Here is an 18,702-nt window from a genome sequence, read left to right on the forward strand (position 1 = left end):
ATTACCACACATTTCTCTTACCCTCACATTACTTACTCGATCAAACCCCACACACCACATATTGTCCTCAAACATCTCATTTCCAGCACATCCACCCTCCTCCGCACAACTCTAGCCCACGCCTCGCAACCATATTATTATTATTGTTATTATCATTATCATTATCATCAATATTATCATGTATCATTATTATCATCATCATAATTATCATTATCACTATTATGATAATTGTTACTATCATTAATATCATTATTATGGTCATTATGATTACTATAATCATTAAGTATAATATGATATCTGGTACTGAAGGATACGGTATGCTGGTTATCAAGTGGGAAGTTAGATATGGTATGGATTGTCATTTCACATGTAGGTTAGTAGGAAATATATTGTGTACCTAACGTGTGTTGTTGGGCATTATAATCATCCGATAATGATAATGATTAAATCTTATTTCCTGATCTTATCAGTTTTAAAACCAGATATATGAAATATCTTCCGTTGACCATATTTTTGTCTACAATTCGGTATGTACATGTGTGTGTGGTCTTAAGATTTAGGTGACTAAGTATTGTAATTCACTGGCAGGTGTGGTGCGCATTATCACCGAGCCTGAGTCTCAAAGATCAAGGTCATGGGTTCGAGTCTCCAACATTCAGTATGTTCATCCATCGTTATAGTGAAGATCTTGACGATAAATTAGGATTTTGACATTATCTGAAAGCGTTGGGTCAAAGATCAGTGATTTTAAGAGTTTAGTGAGATAGTATTGAAGTGGAGAGTGTAGTGGCTGAGGCCAAGAACCAGTGGTGTCCAGAGAGTAGTGAAGATAATGACCCTTGTCCTGCCCCATTAGGTCAGGTCAAATGGCACTTAGCGAGGTAACGAGTTAGAGTCAAGAACAGAGGCAAGTATTTTGGGAACAAGTGAGTGAGTGTGTCAGCAGTAATGATGTAAGAGACCAGGTATTAGTGATGGTGATTTAAATGTGAAGGTAAGTAATGTGGCAGTGGAGGGTATAACTGAGGTGCATGGAAATGGTGAACAACTTGTGTTGTGTGTGTGTAAAGGACTGGTGATTGGGAATACCTGGTTTGTAAAATGTGATATACATAAATATACGTATGTGAGTAGGAGAGATGGCCAGTGGGCATGACTGGATTACATGTTAATTGAAAGGCGTATGAAAGAAAGACTTTTGGATGTAAATGTGCTGATAGGGGCTGCTGGAGGCGACAGTGGAGACGACAGTGAAGATCTGAAGAGGTTTTCGAATGAGGAAACAATGTCGGGGAGAAGAGGTGGCGAGAGGAAGTGAACTTGGAAAAGAGACTTGTGTGAAGAAATACCAAGAGAGATTGAGTGCCACATACACTCTTACTGTGTAAATATCCCTTTCTATGAGATGACGTAAAGATGTTGATGAACAGAGGAGTTGGGATATGACATGAAAAAGTTGGAGAATAAATGAAGGAAAGATTGAGATATACAGATGACTGGCGGACCGCCATGATGGTTGTCAATCTAGCCAGCTGGGTTATTATTTATAAGTTGTGTTTAGTTGTAGGTCCAAGTTTGTTGTCATGATATAATGTTGACTGCCAGTGAGTACCTGGCTGGCGCGGGTGCCACAAGGCTGGGTCAAGTGTAGTGTAAGTGTGGTCTAGGGATGGTGTGTGTACCACTTGTAGATGATGGGCCGCATCATGACCTGCCGGTTATAACATCTTGACCAACACCTGCTGCTGCTACACTTGCAACTCTCCTTTTCTAAGACCGTTTTTATGCTTCATGTAACTTTGTCTTTTTTGAATCATTCTAAAGCTATAACTACAAAATTATTTTTACTATGTAGTTTCTGTGAAAATATACTCTGAAAGCACATCGCTGTCGTCTTCCAGGCATTGCCCATCTGATACAATAACTGGTGGCAGGTGACAGTTGATATAGAACGGTTGTGGCCAGTGTGACCACGTGGGGTTTTTAACTGGTTGAAGCCAGCGTGACCACGTAGGGTTGTGACTGGTTGAGGACAGCGTGACCACGTAGGGTTGTGACTGGTTGAGGCCAGCGTGACCACGTGGCGCTTGTGACTGGTTGAAGCCAGCGTGACCACGTGCGGCTTGTGACTGGTTGAGGCCAGCGTGACCAAGTTGGGTCGTGACTGGTTGAGGCCAGCGTGACCACGTGGGGCTTGTGACTGGTTGAGGCCAGTGTGACCACATGGGGTTGTGACTGGTTGAGGCCAGCGTGACCATGTGGGGTTGTGACTGGTTATGGCCAGCGAGACCACGTGTGGTTGTGACTGGTTGAGGCCAGCGTGACCACGTGGGGCTTGTGACTGGTTGAGGCCAGCGTGTCCACGTGGGGTTGCGACTGGTTGAGGCTAGTGTGACCACGTGGGGCTGTGACTGGTTGAGGCTAGCGTGACCACATGGGGCTTGTGACTGGTTGAGGCCAGCATGACCACGTGGGGTTGTGACTGGTTGTGGGCAGCATGACTACGTGGGGCTTGTGACTGGTTGAGGGCAGCGTGACACGTTGGGTTGTACCTCGTTGAGGCCAGCGTGACCATTTGGGGTTGTGACTGGTTGAGGGCAGCGTGACCACGTGGGGTTGTGACTGGTTGAGGCCAGGGTGACCACGTGGGGTTTTGACTAGTTGAAGCCAGGGTGACCACATGGGGTTGTGACTGGTTGAGGCCAGCGTGACCACGTGGGGTTGTGACTGGTTGAGGCCAGCGTGACCTCGTGGGGTTGTGACTGGTTGAAGCCAGCGTGACCACGTGGGGTTGTGACTGGTTGAAGCCAGCGTGACCACGTGGGGTTGTGACTGGCTGAGGCTAGCGTGACCCCGTAGGATTGTGACTGGTTAAGGCCAGCGAGACCACGTGGGGTCGTGACTGGTTGAAGCCAGCGTGACCACGTGGGGTTGTGACTGGTTGAGGCTAGCGTGACCACGGGGGGCTTGCGACTGATTGAGGCCAGCGTGACCACGTGGGGTTGTGACTGGTTGTGGGCAGCATGACCACGTGGGGTTGTGACTGATTGAGGCCAGCGTGACCACTTGGGGCTGGGACTGGTTGAGGGCAGCATGACTACGTGGGGCTTGTGACTGGTTGAAGCCAGCGTGACCACTGGGGTTGTGACTGGTTGAGGCCAACGTGACCACTGGGGTTGTGACTGGTTGAAGCCAGCGTGACCACGTGGGGTTGTGACCGGTAGAGGCTAGCGTGACCACGTGGGGCTTGCGACTGATTGAGGCCAGCGTGACCACGTGGGGCTTGTGACTGGTTGTGGGCAGCATGACTACGTGGGGCTTGTGACTGGTTGAGGCCAGCGTCACCACTTGGGGTTGTGACTGGTTGAAGCCAGCGTGACCACTTGGGGCTGTGACTGGTTGAGGGTAGCGTGACCACGTAGGGTTGTGACTGGTTGAGGCCAGCGTGACCACGTGGGGTTGTGACCGGTAGAGGCCAGCATGACAAAGTGGGCCTTGCGACTGATTGAGGCCAGCGTGACCACATGGGGCTTGTGACTGGTTGAGGACAGCATTACCACGTGGGGTTGTGACTGGTTGAAGCCAGCGTGACCACTTGGGGCTGTGACTGGTTGAGGGTAGCGTGACCACGTGGTGCTGTGACTGGTTGAGGCCAGCGTGACCACGTGGGGCTTGTGACTGGTTGAAGCCAGCGTGACCACTTGGGGCTGTGACTGGTTGAGGGTAGCGTGACCACGTGGGGTTGTGACTGGTTGAGGCCAGCGTGACCACATGGGGCTTGTGACTGGTTGAGGACAGCATTACCACGTGGGGCTTGTGACTGGTTGAAGCCAGCGTGACCACTTGGGGCTGTGACTGGTTGAGGGTAGCGTGACCACGTGGGGTTGTGACTGGTTGAGGCCAGCGTGACCACGTGGGGCTTGTGACTGGTTGAGGACAGCATTACCACGTGGGGCTTGTGACTGGTTGAAGCCAGCGTGACCACTTGGGGCTGAGACTGGTTGAGGGTAGCGTGACCACGTGGGGTTGTGACTGGTTGAGGCCAGCGTGACCACGTGGGGTTGTGACTGGTTGAGGCCAGCGTGACCACGTGTGGTTGTGACTGGTTGAGGCCAGCGTGACCACGTGGGGTTGTGACTGGTTGAGGCCAGAGTGACCACGTGGGGTTGTGACTGGTTGAGGCCAGCGTGACCACGTGGGGTTGTGACTGGTTGAGGCCAGCGTGACCACGTGGGGTTGTGACTGGTTGAGGCCAGCGTGACCACGTGGGGTTGTGACTGGTTGAGGCCAGCGTGACCACGTGGGGTTGTGACTGGTTGAGGCCAGCGTGACCACTGGGGTTGTGACTGGTTGAGGCCAGCGTGACCACGTGGGGTTGTGACTGGTTGAGGCCACCGTGACCACGTGGGGTTGTGACTGGTTGAGGCCACCGTGACCACGTGGGGTTGTGACTGGGGTGTTGACGTGTTGTGGTCGTCGTCCACAAGGTCGTTATCTTAGTATTTCAGGAACGGAGGAAGATCCACAGTGGACGTTTTACAAACACAATGTTGAATCATCACAACTTTTACCGAATCTGATTAAAATCAATGAATGAAATATTTCAAATATCAAGAAAAATAAGACAAAAGAAAAGTGATGTTTATTAATTCTTTCATTTTTCTTACGATCATGTGAAATAATTGCCAGATACCCCGTGCAGTGCTAACCCAGCGACCATACTTGACGGTTTTATTGTGGTACGATCCATTTTGGGGATGCCAGAGCCCAGGAAACTTCTCATATTCATCAAGTTAGGTTATCATTTCTCTCTGTCCCCCCACTCCGTGATCAAGATAAAACACATCGGATAACCAGAACAACGCCAACACCCCTCCTGACTGACCACCAACGACCTACTGAAACCTTTTGACCACCAAAGTTGATGACCCAAATTCTATATGGCGCTAGATTCTCTCCCGAAAAGCGCTAGAAAAGCGTTAAACTTGCTAAAATGACAGCGAAAAAATGCTCTTCGAATTATTTCTGCTCTTTGACGTGCCAAATGATTAATGACAGATACGACTGACTGCTTTAACACTAAAATACTCACCATTATTCCAGATCTGCTAATTACCAATTCGCAGTCTCTTCGTCCTCGGTGACCTGGGGTTGTGGTGGTCTATGTGAGGGTCCAGGTTGTGGTTGTGATAACTCGTATCTTTTCAATAATCCAGTGTTTTTCAGTACTTCCTCAGGCAGTTCATAATCATAACAACAGTTTCCATTTCATCTTAGTCCATACTTGATAGTTAGTATTGCATTTAAGCTTTTGATAATCAATATCGAAGCTTTCACTTCACGATGTTCATATAACTAAAGCTTTCCTCCAGTTGCATCCTTGTACGAGGCTGTTTCAGTCCAGAGTGCCAGGGTCACAGTGTTCTGCTTCCACAATACATGATGAAGCTTCCTCAACTGGAACTCAATGCGTGTAAGAATTTCTTCGTTGTCAGTAAACATCTTTGCTAATTCCAGTATTCCAGGCTTTATGGGTTGCAGACATTCACTTGTACTCAGTGATGACATTGACTGTAACACTTGGACATTATCTGGCAAACGTTGACGAAGCTGTTTCACCAACTCCACTACAATCTGTATGTATCTTCCTCGGATATCCTTTTCATCAGGAAGCTTACATTGTGCCATCTCCTTTTCAAACTCGTTCCTCAAGGACGCACGTGGGTCTAAGTAGTTCTCTATTGAATCTCCTTCATTTAATTTCTGCCTGGGATGAGAACCTTAGAACTTATGGAACCAATAAGTTGAATAAGGTCACTTAGCAGTTTGCTTGGATCCAGTGCCTCAGATTTAAATTTCTCATTTACGCACTGGACTTCTCCAAGAATATACTTCAGGAATATCAGGAAGGCATAGTTTTTCTTGTCACAAAACATCTGATAGAGATTCTGATATGTGTAACACCTTTCATCATTTCTTGCTATTTCAATGTGAGTCATAAGTTCAACCCACTGCTGTATTATGACAACTGCTGATTCAGTTGACAGCCATCGAGTCTGGCTTAGCTGTATAGATTTCATTGGAGGTTGACCATCACTGGCAGAGTAGGAGAATCAATTATAGGTTTCTCTGATGATAAAATCCAGGTTCCTAGGGAGATACTCTGCTGCAGCACGAGACAACTAGCTGTAGAGAATGACACACACACACTTGATCAAGATCACATGAGGAACTTCTAACTTCAGTGTATCATACACTCCACTGTTAACATCTGTCATCACAGAAGCATTGTCGGGGCTAATTGCAATAAGGTTTTGTAACTCCAACCCATTATTTTTAAAAGACTTCTTGATAGGATCACATATCCCATTAGCATTACAGTCAGTCAGCTCAGCAAGGTCCAAGAAAGTCATTACAATCTTATTCTTACTTTCAGAGTAGAACTGGACAACAATACCCAATAATTTCGTTACAGTAATGTCATTACTCTCATCAGTTAAGAAGCTAAACTTCTGACTGCCCATATCACTTTTCAAGTTGCTGTTAAAATGCGGGGCAAACACATTGCTCACAACTGCACTACACTTCCACCTTTTTAACCTGAAATTCTTGCATTCTTTACTGTTTGCAAATCCTGCTTTGCAAAGCTTACTGAGATGATGAACAACACGTAATGTACAATGTTCAGCAGTGAACAGTGACACATTTCCTTCAGCCTCCCGTGCATCATCACTGACTGTTTCAAACAGAATTGTTGTTTGTCTTTCAGTACTTAATAACTCTTCAGATGTCTTGTGTTTAGCAGATTGGTTGATCTAGACGAGCGGTGGGTGGTATGCTCAGAGGCTGTTTCATGTTACATCACAGAAAACTGTTACCGCCCAACGTGGGGCTCGAACCCACGACCCCGAGATTAAGAGTCTCGTGCTCTACCGACTGAGCTAGCCGGGCTTATATACAACCTTGTTCGAGTGTATATGTGTGTCTAAGCGAGGTTAATAACCACCATCATTAACCGCCTAACAACGCTGTATTATCAGCGATAACGTTCAACAACTGACCTGAGGTCACATGATAGATACATAAGGGGATCCGACCATGACCTTATCAACGTCCTGAGACCCCGGCTGATGTGTCAGGTTAGATAAGAGGCATAACATCCTCTCTGTCTGATGTTGTGAGAGTAAGACACTAATGGTTAGGAGGCAGCAAGTGTGTCTGGAGACACTCTCCTCTCTGTCTGATGTTGTGAGAGTAAGACACTAATGGTTAGGAGGCAGCAAGTGTGTCTGGAGACACCCTCCTCTCTGTCTGATGTTGTGAGAGTAAGACACTAATGGTTAGGAGGCAGCAAGTGTGTCTGGAGACACCCTCCTCTCTGTCTGATGTTGTGAGAGTAAGACACTAATGGTTAGGAGGCAGTAAGTGTGTCTGGAGACACTCTCCTCTCTGTCTGATGTTGTGAGAGTAAGACACTAATGGTTAGGAGGCAGCAAGTGTGTCTGGAGACACCCTCCTCTCTGTCTGATGTAGTGAGAGTAAGATACTAATGGTTAGGAGGCAGCAAGTGTGTCTGGAGAAGGGTAGTAGGTGGTGGGGCCAAGCCTGGTGTTTTGATCAAGTAACATATGCAAGATAATGGTTGGTTGGTTGACCGGTTAGTGGTGGTTTAGGCCCATCAACTGCCAGGGTCAATAGACACGTGAACTGCAAGTTACAACTATCATGTCAATAGTCTTTAACTCCTTCAGGTGTTAATGATAATTCCAATACCACATACACTATATATACCTGGCCCTAGACCCTTACATGGGTACATCATTGATTATATCATAGAACTGGTCTCCCTCGTACCATAATGATTTAAGACCAGTAGGTTTCCCTCGTACCATAATGATTTAAGACCAGTAGGTTTCCCTCGTACCATAATGATTTAAGACCAGTAGGTTTCCCTCGTACCATAATGATTTAAGACCAGTAGGTTTCCCTCGTACCATAATGATTTAAGACCAGTAGGTTTCCCTCGTACCATAATGATTTAAGACCAGTAGGTTTCCCTTGTACCATAATGATTTAAGACCAGTAGGTTTCCCTCGTACCATAATGATTTAAGACCAGTAGGTTTCCCTCGTACCATAATGATTTAACTGGCCAGAAGATTAACTGGCAGGCCGGGCAGGCCAGGGTTGGAATTGAAGTCTACCTGGAGTCAAGTGACTTCAGTTTATATTGTCTTCCGCTGCTTAAAGGCAGACGAAAGACCAGCAGCTACACACTGGGTATATGTCTTTGCTCGCTCTTTATATAACAACTTATTTTCACATGTTTACAAGTAAATGTTATATCAAAATAAATTTTCAATTACGTTATACATGTCCTACTTGATCAACTTTCATACATATCTGCACCCTGGCCTCCAGGAACATTATTGGCTACACGTATTGTTGTTATGCAATTATCAAACTATTAACATTGGATCATTCTAATAGCAATCCATTGAGAAAATACTGTTATATTACCTATATTCCCTGGTGATCAATGATCAGAATAACCGGCTGTTTCTATCATCATTACTCCATTTGCAATATAATGCGTTGTATCAGGTACATACAGTCGCCACAATATTACCCACACATGGAAGACGTCATTACCTATCCAGCCAAGCCGAGTGGGAGAGCTATAACCAGGAGGCCACACCTGGGAAGGTGTCACCTGGTACGTCCGGCTGGCCGGCGGTGGCAAGATTGGGCTGGAGTCAAGAACAAATACCTAACTAAGGCTGTTTACCCAGGCCACCTCCCCTGCCTGCCTGCCCGACCACACCTGGGAAACATAAGCAACAGGTGAAGACACACACCCTGTACCACCTCACTGGCTACGGTGGCAGCCTTCCTCACTCAGGTAAGAGTCGTCGTGACCGGTGTTGGGAGGAGACCGTCTACTGTTGACCAGCCTTACGTATACAGGAGGTGTGGGGTGGGTGGGTGTCGGGTGGTCAACACACAATGTTCTCGGGATCGTCAGAAGGAGGAGGAGGGTTCCTGGTAGTTAGTGGAGAGTTCAACGTGCCGGAGCTCAGTGCTGTCTGTAGTTTGTCGTGTGTAAAGGCTGGATCATCTTCTGTCATGAGAAACAATGTTTGTAAGTTACTGTATACATTTGTTATCCGTTGCTGAATAATGATTATCTGTTGTGAGAGTCACCAAGTCTGCGCTTGACATTTTCTCAGAAACTATTATTTTCTGTACAGTTATGTTATTGTTATGTTCAACAAGTCTTCTCTTAGCAGTTATGTTTTGTGTCAGATTAGCTAGGTCTTCACGTAACAGTTTTGTTGTTGTTGTTGTTGTTGTTGTTGTTGTTGTTGTTATCATTGTTGTTGTAGTTATTCTTTCTATTACGGGTCCTCGCTTCTACACAGCCGTTTTCAACTTGCCTAACAGGGAATTTCTTGTTTAGATATTCGTCAGGTCCTTGCCTGGCTCGGGCCCTTATCATATGGCCTCTGTAACACGTAAGTATGTATATCTGTTGTTGAATTTACTTGCTATTAGCAAGAAATGTCATTAAACCAGAATCTCTACCATTCGGTAAAACATACAAATCACGATATTTGCAACATGATAACATGTTTGACCATCAGCAGGTAAGGTCATCAAGCCGCACCATACATACGTCAGACAGTAACATCAGTTGTATAACAGGATGTATATATGTTGCTGGATTTAAGGGCTATCACCTAAAGGTCATGAAGCCAGAATGTGAACCATAACCACTTATGAGTGGAGTCCGGTAACACCAATTATAGCATTATGTCTCAAACAGAATACAGTAGTCAGTTTCATATAAGTATTCTGCACTTCAACTGATTGATGCTATGATAAGGATGAAGAGAATTACAAACCATGAATACTCATTGTAAGGATCACATCAAGGATGAAACATATATAACTAGAAGTGTTGAGGAAACAAAGATGGTGAAATACCTTGACCCGCCCGGGATCACTAGCACCTGTGGCAATGGACACACCTTTGTAATGCTTGATCACTTACAACTGATCAACTTTATTACGAAAGTCTTAGGTATTGTCCCTCAGAAGAATGTTTTACAAATATCTATAGAAGACGTATCTGTGTTAGATAGACGCCATTTCTAGGAAATATCTTTACCTGGGACGTGTAACACTTGTGTGGATAGACACAACTTTGTAATGCATGATCCATTACACGAAATGAACTTCACTAACGAAGACTCATACAACGCCTCGCTGGAGGACATTCAACAAATCTCTACACCGAATTTTTATTATAGATACAAGACATTTGTTGAAAGTGAACATAAGATTTATGATAGAAAAGGGACGTAGTAGTATATAGTTTGTTACGAAAATGAGATACTCCTGCCTTAAACTAGTTCTCTTGTGTTGTTTTTCTTTTAAATCCCCAGAGGAAAGTATGTTCTGTTATTTATGAAAATAAAGATTTATGTTTTTATCAACTGTTTAGAATTTCTTATCATCTTTACTGATTCTGGCTGAAAGGCATTGGTTTAAACAACCATTAAAGTTCAACGCAATACATAGTCCTTATAAACAAATAATCTATCAGATCAACATTATGTTTCATTAGATTCCTTAAGTCTTCTGTAACATTTTGAAGTACATAACATATTCACCAGTCTCATCTACTGCGCCACTCTCTTCACCCCAACATTCTCCTGAAAACCTCTACAAATGTTCACCTTTGCCTCCATAAGATAATTTTATTATACTTAGTCGCTGTCTCCCGCGTTAGCGAGGTAGCGTAAGGAAACAGACGAAGGAGTGGCCGAACCCACCCATATACGCATGTATATACATAAACGCCCACACACGCACAAATATATACCTATACATTTCAACGTATACATACAAACACACACACAAACATATACGTATATACCCATGTACATATCCATACCTGCTGCCTTTATCTATTCCCATCGCAACCCCAGCATATATGAAAATGACCCCCCCCTCCTACCCCCAGTACGCGCGAGGTAGCTCTAGGAAAAGACAACAAAGTCCACATTCATTCACACTCAGTCTCTAACTGTCATGTGTAATGCACCGAAACCACAGCTCCCTTTCCACATCCAGGCCCCACAGAGTTTCCATGGTTTACCCCAGGCGCTTCACATGCCCTGGTTCAATCCATTGACAGCACGTCGACCTCGGTATACCAGATTGTTCCGATTCACTCTATTCCTTGTACACCTTTCACCCTCCTGTATGTTCAGGCTCCAATCGCTCAAAATCTTTTTTCACTCCATCCTTCCATCTCCAATTTGGTCTCCCACTTCTCCTCATTCCCTCCACCTCTGACACATATATCCTCTTTGTCAATCTTTCCTCACTCATTCTCTCCATGTGACCAAACCATTTCAAAACAGCTTCTTCTGCTCTCTCAACCACACTCTTTTTATTACCACACATCTCTCTTACCCTTTCATTACTTAATCAATCAAACCACCTCACACCACATATTGTCCTCAAACATCTCATTTCCTACACATCCACCCTTCTCCGCAAAACCCTATCTATAGCCCACATCTCGCAACCATAGAACATCGTTGGAACCACTATTCCTTCAAACATACCCATTTTTCCTCTTCGAGATAATATTCTTTCCCTCCAACATACACATTCTCCAACGCTCCTAGAACCTTCGTTCTCTCCCCCAACCTATGACTCGCTTCCGCTTCCATCGTTCCATCTGCTATGAAGTCCACTCCCAGTATCTACAGCACTTCACTTTCTTCATTTTTCTCCATTCAAACTTACCTCCCAATTGACTTGTCCCTCAACCCTACTGAACCTAATAACCTTGCTCTTATTCACATTTACTCTCAGCTTTCTTCTTTTACACACTTTACCAAACTCAGTCACCAGCTTCTGTATCCGAATCAGCCACCAGCGCTGTATCATCAGCAAACAAGAACTGACACTTCCGAAGCCCTCTCATCCGCAACAGACTGTATACTTGCCCTTCTCTCCAAAACTCTTGCATTCACCTCCCTAACAACCCAATCCATAAACAAATCAAACTACCATGGAGACATCACACACCCTTGATGCAAACAGACAATCACTAGGAACCAATCACTTTCCTCTCTTCCTACTTGTGCACATGCCTTACATCCTTTGTAAAAACTTTTCACCGCTTCTAGCAACTTGCCTTCCACAGAGGATCTGTATTCACCCTATCCTATGCCTTCTCCAGATACATAAAGGCTACATACAAGTCCATCTGTATTTCTAAGTATTTCTCACATATATTCTTCAAAGCAAGAATAATAGTAATATGGAAAATAATAATGATAATAGTAATGACAATAATAATAGTAATGTTAATAATATAATGATAATAGTAATAAATAATGATAATGATAATAATAATGATAATAATAATAATAATAATAATAATAATAATAATGATAATAATAATAATAATGATAATAATGATAATAATAATAATAGCAATAATAATAATAATGATAATAATAATGGTGTGCAAAGTGAGAGGGTTAGGGAAAATGATTTGGTAAACAGAGAAGAGGTAGTAAAAGCTTTGCGGAAGATGAAAGCCGGCAAGGCAGCAGGTTTGGATGGTATTGCAGTGGAATTTATTAAAAAAGGGGGTGACTGTATTGTTGACTGGTTGGTAAGGTTATTCAATGTATGTATGACTCATGGTGAGGTGCCTGAGGATTGGCGGAATGCGTGCATAGTGCCATTGTACAAAGGCAAAGGGGATAAGAGTGAGTGCTCAAATTACAGAGGTATAAGTTTGTTGAGTATTCCTGGTAAATTATATGGGAGGGTATTGATTGAGAGGGTGAAGGCATGTACAGAGCATCAGAATGGGGAAGAGCAGTGTGGTTTCAGAAGTGGTAGAGGATGTGTGGATCAGGTGTTTGCTTTGAAGAATGTATATGAGAAATACTTAGAAAAGCAAATGGATTTGTATGTAGCATTTATGGATCTGGAGACGGCATATGATAGAGTTGATAGAGATGCTCTGTGGAAGGTATTAAGAATATATGGTGTGGGAGGCAAGTTGTTAGAAGCAGTGAAAAGTTTTTATCGAGGATGTAAGGCATGTGTACGTGTAGGAAGAGAGGAAAGTGATTGGTTCTCAGTGAATGTAGGTTTGCGGCAGGGGTGTGTGATGTCTCCATGGTTGTTTAATTTGTTTATGGATGGGGTTGTTAGGGAGGTGAATGCAAGAGTTTTGGAAAGAGGGGCAAGTATGAAGTCTGTTGTGGATGAGAGAGCTTGGGAAGTGAGTCAGTTGTTGTTCGCTGATGATACAGCGCTGGTGGCTGATTCATGTGAGAAACTGCAGAAGCTGGTGACTGAGTTTGGTAAAGTGTGTGAAAGAAGAAAGTTAAGAGTAAATGTGAATAAGAGCAAGGTTATTAGGTACAGTAGGGTTGAGGGTCAAGTCAATTGGGAGGTGAGTTTGAATGGAGAAAAACTGGAGGAAGTGAAGTGTTTTAGATATCTGGGAGTGGATCTGGCAGCGGATGGAACCATGGAAGCGGAAGTGGATCATAGGGTGGGGGAGGGGGCGAAAATTCTGGGAGCCTTGAAGAATGTGTGGAAGTCGAGAACATTGTCTCGGAAAGCAAAAATGGGTATGTTTGAAGGAATAGTGGTTCCAACAATGTTGTATGGTTGCGAGGCTTGGGCTATGGATAGAGTTGTACGCAGGAGGATGGATGTGCTGGAAATGAGATGTTTGAGGACAATGTGTGGTGTGAGGTGGTTTGATCGAGTAGGTAACGTAAGGGTAAGAGAGATGTGTGGAAATAAAAAGAGCGTGGTTGAGAGAGCAGAAGAGGGTGTTTTGAAATGGTTCGGGCACATGGAGAGAATGAGTGAGGAAAGATTGACCAAGAGGATATATGTGTCGGAGGTGGAGGGAACGAGGAGAAGAGGGAGACCAAATTGGAGGTGGAAAGATGGAGTGAAAAAGATTTTGTGTGATCGGGGCCTGAACATGCAGGAGGGTGAAAGGAGGGCAAGGAATAGAGTGAATTGGAGCGATGTGTTATACCGGGGTTGACGTGCTGTCAGTGGATTGAATCAGGGCATGTGAAGCGTCTGGGGTAAACCATGGAAAGCTGTGTAGGTATGTATATTTGCGTGTGTGGACGTATGTATATACATATGTATGGGGGTGGGTTGGGCCATTTCTTTCGTCTGTTTCCTTGCGCTACCTCGCAAACGCGGGAGACAGCGGCAAAAAAAAAAAAAAAAAAAAATAATAATAATAATAATAATAATAATAATAATAATAATAACAATAATAACAATAATATGATAATGATAATGATGATAATAATAATAGTGATAATAATAATGATATTAATAATGATGATAATTATGATACAACAATAATGATAAAAATGATAATAATAATAGAATTGATGATAATAATTATAATGATAATGATAACCATATAATAATAATACTAATAATAATGATAATGATAACAATAGCGATGATATTAATGATAATATCAATATCTATATTTTAAACTATTTATTTATTATACTTAACCACCGTCTCCCGCTTATCCTTCTTCCCTCCACCTCTGACACATACATCCTTTTTGTCAATCTTTCCTCACTCATTATCTCCATGTGTCCAAACCATTTCAACACACCCTCTTCGGCTGTTGACCACTTTCACAAAGGTTACTACGTATTTACCCAATTTCGACGTCATTTGAATCACGTAAATTGCTGGACGAAGAAGTACTATGGCGACGGTTACCAGTGTGTGCAGGACCATGACGATCGTACCAAATATTCAGCAATCCAGCTCAAAACTGTTACTACAACGGCGCCTCCAGCCAACAGTCTATAACAGAAAATCAACCTGAGTGTTGCAACGATGAAGACTTCCTCGATGAGGCCCCCAGGAGAGAAAGGACCCTGAAGGTGTTGTTGGCATTCACTGTGCCATAGTCTCCAAGATCACTGCTTCTCTGAACACAACTGACCATACAGAGATGCTGACCTTTGTGACCATCTTTACGATGAGTACAGGAATGCCAGTGAGCATCATCTTTCCCACCTCCACGACAAGTACCACAACTATCTCATCCAAGAATATTCTATGGACTTTCTGTGTGACCTGAACAGCGTAGTCAGCTCTTCTAATGATAGGAACCATTACCTCCACCACCATTCTCACGAGGATGATGAACACTAAGAGGAACATAGTCACCTGGAATATGAGTTCCCGCACGATATTCCTCACAACTCTCCGCACAAGACCTACGAGCCATCTTATTGCGCTCACTACCAGTGGGTCCATCACGCTCAAGAACTCCTGTTCGAGAACGAAGCAGGTGACTACAATGATCCAGATGGTGTAAAGTGCCAGGCGAACACTCTTACGAAGACATGAGAGAAACACACACCTGCACATACCCACAAGGTACAACAATGCCGGTGCAAAATATGGGAGGGTAACCAATGACCAGGTGGATCCACTGCGCCATGGTAGCCGGTCCAGGAGCATGAGCAGCATTTCCTTAGGTTTTGTTGATCCAATGTTTGGCAGGACACGATGAACGTTTTTGTACACACTGCACATGATGATGGATGATCTGTTTTTGTTTTAGTGAGAGATTGTTGGTGACATGTTCTCTTAATATCCCGGATAAAAAATATAGTTTGGTTGTAACCTTCGTATGGTTGTAGTTGTGTTTTTGTATTGTCTAGAGTAGTTATGATAATACTTGTGGTAGGCATGAATATGTGCATATCAAGGATGGTTAATCCTGTTTAAATGTAGGGTAGTTATGATAATCTTGAGGATAGTAAAAGGCGTGTGTTTTGATAGGGAAGTGTAGTGTGCTATATAGAGTAATGTAAATATTTGATGATATGTGTATGGGAAAGACGTCACCATCTTTTATCACACACGAAAGATCACTACTGCTGTAATGTACGTAATGTACAGTAATAATAATGCATAAGTTAGATTGCTGAAAATAATTGTATGGTATGAATGGTAAAGATGACAGTGATCAAAATTCCAGTAAATTTATTAATGAAAGTGATAATTATGCCACTGGTGGGGATTGGTAACTGTGTTAAGGGAATGATAACATTTCTTAGTAGCACCTGTGGCAATGGACACACCTTTGTAATGCTTGATCACTTACAAGCGATGAAATTTGATACGTAAACCATAGGTATTGTTCGTCAGGAGAACAATTTACAAATATTTATAAAAGACATATATATGTTAGATATATCTTTATCCGAGACGTGTAACACTTGTGTGGATGGACACACCTTTGTAATGCATGATCCATTACACTAAATTATATCTTCGCTATACCCTCTTCTTCACTACGCCGTTATTTCTACCATACCATCATCATTGTTCTCTTTGATGTTCACTAGAAATAGTTCTTATCTTCACTACATAATCATTCTGAATAAACTTTACTCTTTAATAACCCTTATCTCTACTACATTCGTATCTTCACTACATTCTTTTCTTCACTACAAGCTATCTTGACAATATCCTTATCATCACTATACTCTTCCTCACTACACTCTCATCTTAACATCATCCTTCTGTTTACCGAACGTAGTTCAAAGTCTGACTTGAACGTAGCTTTGGAAAGTTTGTGTTCCTCATTGTGTTACCCTCTAATTATCATTGCAAAGGCAATTGTCACTACTCTCTAACTAAACTCTTATCGTTACTACACTCTCATCATTATCATCACTTCTTCATGTTCAATACAAAATCTCGACATATATATTCATCTTCACTACAGAATAATTTTCATTGCACCTTAATCTTCATTACTCCTTGTTTCAGCTACATTCGTATCTTCCATTCATTCTTATATCTTATATTAGTTACATCTTTACAATATCTTATATCTTCTCTGTTCCGTCTTTTGAAAAATTGAAAATGAGAGTAAAGGATTTCCAGCCTCCCGCTCCCTCCCCTTTTAGTCGCCTTGTACGACACGCAGGGAATACGTGGCAAGTATACTTTCTTCCCTATCCCCAGGGATAACAGCATCTGGTGTTCCCAGACGGTCACCCATCCAAGTACTAACCAGACCCAACGTTGCTTAACTTCCCTGATCGGACGATATATATATATATATATATATATATATATATATATATATATATATATATATATATATATATATATATATATATATATATATATATATATATATATATATATATATACGAGACTGAAAATGAATTTTCCACATAACAAAAATGGAAGCGCCGGGGTTTGAACCCGGGTCCTCTCGCATGCCAAGCGAGCGCTCTACCACTGAGCTACGCCCCCAAGAACATTTTCTGGCACTTAGTATTACATAAAGCACTGAGATTACCACGGCAAAATACTGCTTAACCGACCGTTGCCGACTAGCCGGCAAAATAACCACAGGGTAAGTCTCCATGTTCCTGTCGTAGGAGGAGGATCGCCAGAAGCTTCTGGAAGATTTCAAGGACGTCTTGGTGGACCTGACCCTTTCAGATAAGGTCGAAAACCCCAGTTCATTGTGAAGATCTTCACTATAACGTTGGACGAACACACTGAATGTTGCACACATGTGATGCGGACAAAATGAAAAGAGATAAAGACAAAAAATATGTCTGGTGTGGGTCTCGAACCCACGACCTTAAGTGTGTAAGACTCACGCTCTGCCACTGAGCTAACCAGACAATAGAAAATACGTCTGTTTCTTCAATTTGAATTAATGAAAATCTTTGCGAGGCAGCGTTTAGAAAAGAGAGATGTCTTTGACGAAATCTATATTGCTTGGCTCTTTCTTCTGTTCCTCATTATCGAAAGTAAACATACAGAAGGATATATATATATATATATTATCCCTGGGGATAGGGGATTAAGAGTACTTCCCACGTATTCCCTGCGTGTCGTAGAAGGCGACTAAAAGGGGAGGGAGCGGGGGGCTGGAAATCCTCCCCTCTCGTTTTTTTTTTTTTTTTTTTTTTTTTAATTTTCCAAAAGAAGGAACAGAGAATTGGGCCAGGTGAGGGTATTCCCTCAAAGGCCCAGTCCTCTGTTCTTAACGCTACCTCGCTAATGCGGGAAATGGCGAATAGTTTGAAAGAAAGAATATATATATATATATATATATATATATATATATATATATATATATATATATATATATATATATATATATATATATATATATTTATATTTTTTTTTTTTTTTTGCTTTGTCGCTGTCTCCCGCGTTTGCGAGGTAGCGCAAGGAAACAGACGAAAGAAATGGCCCAACCCACCGACATACACATGTATATACATACGTCCACACACGCAAATATACATACCTACACAGCTTTCCATGGTTTACCCCAGACGCTTCACATGCCTTGATTCAATCCACTGACAGCACGTCAATATATATATATATATATATATATATATATATATATATATATATATATATATATATATATATATATTTTCAATAATGGATGGAACTTGGCTCCTAAGGTGATTTTGTTGTTGGAGTGGGACCTCCAGCCATTCTGTCCACCTTTTCCCTTTCTAGACATGTGGTGGTGCATTGGGTAGTGTGGCAACCTTCGTCTTCATCTTTTTGGGTGCAGGCTTGCAAACCTCGT

At 42.7% G+C, this 18,702-nt stretch overlaps 1 non-coding gene across 1 annotated transcript; it reads right to left on the reverse strand.

Moving 5' to 3' along the window:
- Positions 1–6,878: 6,878 nt before the first annotated feature.
- Positions 6,879–6,951, reverse strand: TRNAK-CUU (transfer RNA lysine (anticodon CUU)). The gene has a single exon. It is a non-coding gene; the product is annotated as a tRNA-Lys (tRNA).
- Between the last annotated feature and the right edge of the window lie 11,751 nt (positions 6,952–18,702).

Source organism: Panulirus ornatus, chromosome 70, assembly GCF_036320965.1.
Source record: "Panulirus ornatus isolate Po-2019 chromosome 70, ASM3632096v1, whole genome shotgun sequence".
NCBI lineage: Eukaryota > Metazoa > Arthropoda > Malacostraca > Decapoda > Palinuridae > Panulirus > Panulirus ornatus.